The following is a 6,372-nucleotide window of genomic DNA, read 5'->3' on the forward strand; positions in this document are numbered from 1 at the left end:
TTTTACATTTCTGACAGTAAAAAAATCTACACATTACTGGTATAGGTCTGGCTGTATTGAATGTCAAGGTGTGAGATGTGAGTTCTGTTAGCAGTGATGGGTCAACTTGACTGGACCATGACTCTCAGTGATTTGTCAGTTACCTAATGATTCAGTCAGCCTTCACTGTGTGCTCTGAGGTGGCCATCCTCCAATTATGCGTCCACATAAGGCTGATTTTCACAATAATGACCTGATCTTTGACACTTCATCATGTTGCTGAGGAATGGTTGTAACTTTCAGACTCCTGGGTGTCTCTTCTTCAGCTAGAGATTTGAATATGTACCATGAATGTTGTTTTTAAGTGCCATCAAGTCAGTTCTGATGCCTATCAACCATGTGTAGGGTTCCCAAGGAACAGCCGGTGAGTTTGATCCACCAACCTTGTGGTTAGCAGTCCAGTGTTTATCCTAAAGCATCACACCAGGACTCATGAATCACCTTGCAAATTAGCATTTCTACCACAGTCCTGGCATGACTCTGTAGGACCAGCACTGGACCACTAACCATAACGCTGGTGGCTCAAACCCACTAGCCGCTCACTGGAAACTCTATTAGGGGTTGTTATGAATTGGATCTGACTTGGCAACACTTAACAACCACCACCAACTCACAATCTAATGGCAAGCTGAGACCACCGTGGATACCAACTGAAGTTTGTACTCATGATTCCCAGTGAGATATGTCAATATTGCATTTTACCTGAACCCTGTGTGCGACTGGAAAACTGCCAGGGTTAAAAAAAATCCTCCCATTCACTGCAAATAACCACCCTCTGTCAAGACTTCGGTAACACTCAGGGGTACCTCTCACAGCCACTCCAAATTCCCATCCCTTGCCTCATAAATGAGTAATCAAACTGCCCGTCCCCACTGATGAATCAGAGACAAAGTGCTTCTTAACTTAAGTTGAGCTGAGCTTTTCTCCTTCCCCCAAGTCCTACCCTCAGCTTGAGCAGTATACTCCACCTCCATAAGGCCCCTGGGGAGGACATTCTGATTTGCTATCTGATTAAGTGACCCACTCATCTCACTGACCCTTGGTTTTTGTTGTTGTTGTTGTTGTTCTCACCTCTTTTGAAGGAGACTTCAGGTGGCACAATGGTTAAGCACTCTGTTGCTAACCAAAAAGTTGAAAGGTTAGTGGTTCAAATCTATCAGCTGTTCCATAGGAGGAAGATGTGGCAGTCTACTTCTATAAAGGTTGTGGCTGTTAAGTGCTGTCGAGTTGATTCTGACCTATAGTGACCCTGTATAGGATTTCTGAGGAGCAGCTGATGAGCTTGAACCCCCGACCTTGCAGTTCAAACTGACTTTACAGTCTAGTACCTTAGCCCGCAGCACCACAGCAGAACTCCAACCATCACGTTGTTATTATTGCTGTTGAGTTGGTTCCAACCCATAGCGACCCTGTATAGGGTTCTCTAGGAGTGGCTGATGAGTTTGAACCACCGACCTTGTGGTTTACACCGACTTTGCAGTCCAGCACATTAACCCACAGCGCCACGCCAGGACACCATCACATTGCCATCTCTTTTACTCATTTGAATAAGTTTAATGTTTGCCCAAATATGTTGTTGTTAAGTACCGTGGCGTCAGTTCCAACTCATAGTGATCCTGTACGGGGTTTCTGAACCTGCAGATGTTTATGGGAGCAGAACACCTTATCTTTCTCCTGTGGAACCTGCTGGTAGTTTCGAACTGCCAACCTTAAGGTTTGCAGCCTGATTTATAACCACTACGCTAAGTAGGCTAATTTTTAAGTTTGTAATTTTGTATGGCTTGTGAATGATGTTATACATTCTGGCAGAAATAAGATTCCCCACCCCTGCTTTAAGCCTATTAAAGGAACTCGGTGGACGCAATGGTTAAGCACTTGGCTACTAGCCGAAAAGTTGGCACTTGGAACCTGCCAGTGACTCTGGTGATCATTTGTAAAGATTAAAATAACAAAAACCAAATCCACTGTCATCAAGTCCATTCTGACTCATAGTGGTACTCTTCAGGCTTTCCAAGACTACAAATCTGGAATGGGAGCAGACAGTAGGTTTGAACTGCTGACCTTGGTTAGCCAGTAAACACCTCACACACAGCACCACCAGGACTTCTTTCTATAGAGACTACAGCCTAGAAAACACCATGAGGCAGTTCTACACTGTCACGTGGGTGTTGCATGTGCCGTGATCCACCTGATAATAATCAACAAGGTCTCCTAAGAGCCCTTGAGATATCAGTATTGCTTGGCTGCTGACCAGGGGCTTCAAAGATCAATATTACCAAGTAAGCCTTCTCAACACCACTTCAAGTAATATTTAATGAGCCCAAATAATTGCTTACAAGGACAGCAGGTCAGAGGAAGGCAAAGATCTGCCTACCCTGAACCGGCCCTGCGTTTGGACTTCTCTTAGTTGAGCTAATTTTCTTATTGTTTATTGGCTTCCTTTTACTTGCTGCTGAAAACAGACAAGAAATCTTCATAGTGTAGACATATCTGTCCTGTCAACTGATCATTAATGCACAGAAATACAGAAGCTTCCATGATCACAGATGCCACAAAACAAGGACTGAACCAATCAATTAACAGAAGAAAATTCTCACACATTGTTAACCCTGTCATGTAGCAGAAAAGAACTTGGGTTCCAGGAGGTTCATTATTATTTTCAACCTATGTGGCTAGTACGGGGCTTCAGTTTTTAGTGACTACATTTACCAAGGTCAAAGAGGCTGACTAGATGAACTCTCAAGGTCATTTCACCCAGGATAAGGTGGCCACAAAAAGGACTCTAACCATGCTACCCTCTTGCTGCTATAGCATTGCTACCATGATCTTAAGCACTGACCTAGGTAGCCCACATCAATATCAGCTGAACATCAGCTGACTATTTTGAGCACAACCTCCTGAATTCACATCATTGACCCAGGACCACAGGACATTCGGGGAGAATAAACTGGTCAGTTAGTTTGTCAGCCTGGCCAGAGAAACTTGGATGCAGAAGAATTATTATTCGGGCCCCTTATCCTATAGCACCACACACAGGAGTTCTGGTGTGGCACTGTATGGTAAGCAGTGGACTTGCTAACTATACAAGGTTAGCAGTTCAAACCCGCCAGCTGCTCCTTGAAACCCTATACAGTGTCGCTGTGAGTACGAACCAACTTGATGGCATTTAACAACAGCAACCATGTACAATGTGGCTACTAGAATCATTGTTCTCATTGCTTCACATTAGTAACAATAAACAGGATTATTCTTAATTTACTAAAACCAATCCAGAAGTGGCCGGACATTATTGTTAAGTTTCTGTTCTACCCCCTAGTTTGGTGAATAGCACCTGGGTCTTAAAAGCTTCTGAGTGGCCACCCAAGATCTCTATTTGTCTGGAACAGCAGAGGAAAGAGACCTAGAAATCAGAGGAGGAAATGGACTTAGGTTTCATTGTCTGCATAACTACTACTTTCATTACCATGAGGCCAGAAGAAATAGATAATGCTTGGCTACCACTCCTGAATGTTCTGATTAAGGACTCAACAGATGCATTTGACCACAGGGTAGAAAAATGTGCAACACTTTAAACTCACATCGAAACCATACTTACTGGGTCCAGAGACTTGTGGTGGTTGTTTAGTGCCTTTGAGTCGAGTCGATTCTGACTCATATGGTCTCTGAGGAGCTTCTTGTGTAGGGGCTTCTGAGGAGCAATTGATGGGTTTGAATTATCAACCTTGTAGTTTGCAGTCCACTGCTGATACTACAGTGCCACACCAGGAGTCTGGAGGAACCCCCAAATCTGATGTGTGGAAATAATCTATAAACCTTCAACCACAACTATGCCATGAAACCATCATCAATCTAAACAAGTTTAATTCAATTAATAATGTTTGCCTATGCATAGTGCTCTTATAAAGAATATCTACATTATATGAATTCAAACTGGCAAGCTGATCTAAAGCACAAACGAGAACTTTAAGGGACAAACAGCCTAAACTAATGGTGATGAAACAATATGGGCAGAGATAGGGTGGTGATAAAATGTGAGGTTTGTAACCAGTGCTATTGTAGAAATTGGGTGTGAGTGGATTTATGTTTAGTTGAGTATGTTGTATATGTTATTGTTAAATGCGGTTGAGTTAGTTCCAACTCACAGTGACCCTGTAAAGGGTTTCCAAGGAGCAGCTGGTGAGTTTGAACCACCCACCTTTTGGTCCAGTGCTTATCCCACAGTGATACACATATCAACACTCCTTGATTATGTATGGTGGTGGTGGTAGTGTGTTGTGGAGTCAGTTCTGCCTCATAGTAACCCTGCATAGGGTGTCTGAAGCTGTAAATCTTTACAGGAGCTGAAAGCCTCATCTTTCTCCTGCAGAACAGCTGGTAGTTTAGAACTGACGACCTTGAGGTTAGCAGCCCGACTCGTAACCACTATGCTACCAAAGCTCCTTTGATTGTGTATACACTGCCACCAAAATAAATAAAACACTGAGAGGAAAAAAAAAAAAAGATCAATCTGGGTTGGAAAACAGATTTTTTTGTAGGGAAGGGGTGAAGTGACCATAATATAATGTACTGCTTGCTTTTAGCAAAGCCCTAATTAATCTTACTAATGTTACAAAGCAGGCAGAGCCTAACCATGCAAAGTCTGTATGTTGTGGTTCACCTGTAGAGCTCAAGGAGATATACTCAAAAATAAATGAGAGGGGAAACAAACAAGATGGCGGATCGGGTGGAAGTGCATTAAGGAGCTCCGTCAGCAACAACACAGAATACAGGACCAAGCAGGCTCAGGGGATGGTCCCAGAACTCTGAACCACGTATAAAGGAATATTTAGAAGGTTGGAACACTTACAGCTAGAAGAATTTGTAGCAGAACCAAGAAATCCATTGCTTTCTAATTCAAGATGTTCAGCTGCTCCAGGAGCTGTCATCTTGGTTGAGACCAAGTGGGGGAAGGATCAGAGCAGCCAAGGACGCCTGACAGAACCGCAGAGATAAAGGTGTGGACGTTCTTTTTTTTTGGTTTCTGTTCATTGGCCTCTTGCTGTCTGCACATCCTCGTTCTGGTGACTATAGGGGTGGCCAAGCTAGTGGATACCCCAGCCCCACCCTCGGAGGGTTCTACTACACATGCACAGAGATCTCCTTGAAATTTAAAGAGACAGTTTCCACTTAAAACCAAATGGCCACAGCCAGCCCTGAACTGTTTATTACTAGAAAAAAGACCTGAACAGGGATTGTGGAGTGGAACAGGCAGACAAAAAAGGAAATAGGGCAAAAATTAAATCCTAAGTTAGGTCAAAACGACCAACAGTGGCATTTTGAAATTTCTCAGTAAGAAGAGTGAAAAGGGAAGCCCATTTCCTGATCACATCTACCTGGAGGCAATCAGAAAGCATAAAAAAATACCAAAATACACACCCATCTTAAGTATTAAGGCCACAAGATAACCCCTGAATATGCCCCCAAACCAGAAGCAGATGACCATATCAGCACATGTCCAGAAATGAGATAAAGTGACTGAGGCAAATGAGCTGGAAGTAGACCTACACTCTATACTGGAAGATGCGCAGGCTTTGGAAAAGCCTCAGAAGGAATTCAGAAAAATGATTATAAAATGTATCAAAACACTGTATAATAGAATTGAGAAAAATGAGGAAGAAGTCAGGAAAGCACTACAGGAACAATCAAATAAGATAGATACAGCATTGGAAACTATTAAAAACCTACAGAAAGAGGTCCAAATGATTTATAACAGAATATCAGAAATGGACAATACACAAAGGGCAAAGAAGTAGAATTGAAGAGATAGAAGTCAGAACTAGTGAGCTAAAAGATAAATCTCTCAACACTAAGATAGAAGAGCAAACACAAAAAAGGATAAAAATATCTGAAGAAGGTCTAAGATTCATGTTGGATAAGATGAAGAGGAATAACATAAGAATTACTGGCATTCCAGAACAGGAACAATTACACAAGTCCACAGAGGAGATAGCTGAAGAGCTTCTGGAAGAAAAATTTCCTAACATTCTGAAAAGTGAAAAGATAAACATTCAAGAAGCTCAACGAACCCCAGGAAGGATAGACCCTAAAAGACAATCACCAAGACATACAATAATGAAGCTCTCCAAAATCAAAGATAAGGACTGGATCTTGAAAGCAGCTAGGGAAAAGAGAAGTGTAACATACAAAGGCAAGCAAATCGGATTAATCTTGGATTTCTCAACAGAAACCAAGCAGGCAAGAAGGCAATGGGGAGACATATATAAAACCCTGAAAAAAACAAAACCTGCCAATGAAGAATCCTCTACCCAGCAAAGCTGTCAATCAAATATGATG

Source organism: Chrysochloris asiatica, unplaced genomic scaffold (genome assembly GCF_000296735.1).
Source record: "Chrysochloris asiatica unplaced genomic scaffold, ChrAsi1.0 scaffold00121, whole genome shotgun sequence".
Lineage (NCBI taxonomy): Eukaryota > Metazoa > Chordata > Mammalia > Afrosoricida > Chrysochloridae > Chrysochloris > Chrysochloris asiatica.